This window comes from Coturnix japonica, unplaced genomic scaffold (genome assembly GCF_001577835.2).
Source record: "Coturnix japonica isolate 7356 unplaced genomic scaffold, Coturnix japonica 2.1 chrUnrandom486, whole genome shotgun sequence".
Taxonomy (NCBI): Eukaryota; Metazoa; Chordata; class Aves; order Galliformes; family Phasianidae; genus Coturnix; species Coturnix japonica.
The window spans coordinates 103485-103917 of record NW_015439881.1 but is presented as its reverse complement, the minus strand read 5'-3'; positions in this window follow the sequence as shown (position 1 = coordinate 103917).

The window sequence follows — 433 nt, the reverse complement described above, 5'->3', positions numbered from 1 at the left end:
GACCCCCCCATGTTCCCAATGGGACCCAGAAGACCCTCCCCACCCAGAGACATGGGGACCCCCTCCTCAAACCCCCATTGATTCTTAGGACTGGAGGGGGGATGTGAGGGGGGGAGGGGGTTAAGAACAACCCCCACCCCCCAAGGTGTCCCCATGAGGTTATGGGTCAGCCCCACCTTCGTCAGCGCTAATTGCTGTGCAAATGAACATAGCAGCACCGGGGCATGATGGCCCAGAGATCCCTTAACGAGGGGGTCTGGATGCTGGGATCCCCCTCCCCATTATCCCCATAGAGGGGTTGGGGTGTTATCTGGGTAGGATTTGGGGGTGGGGCGTGTAAGGTGAATTGGGGGGTGGTCCTTGGGATGATCTTCAGGGGGTCCTGGTGTGGTTTTGGGGGCTTATAGGGGGATTGGGGGGTCCTAAAGAGGTT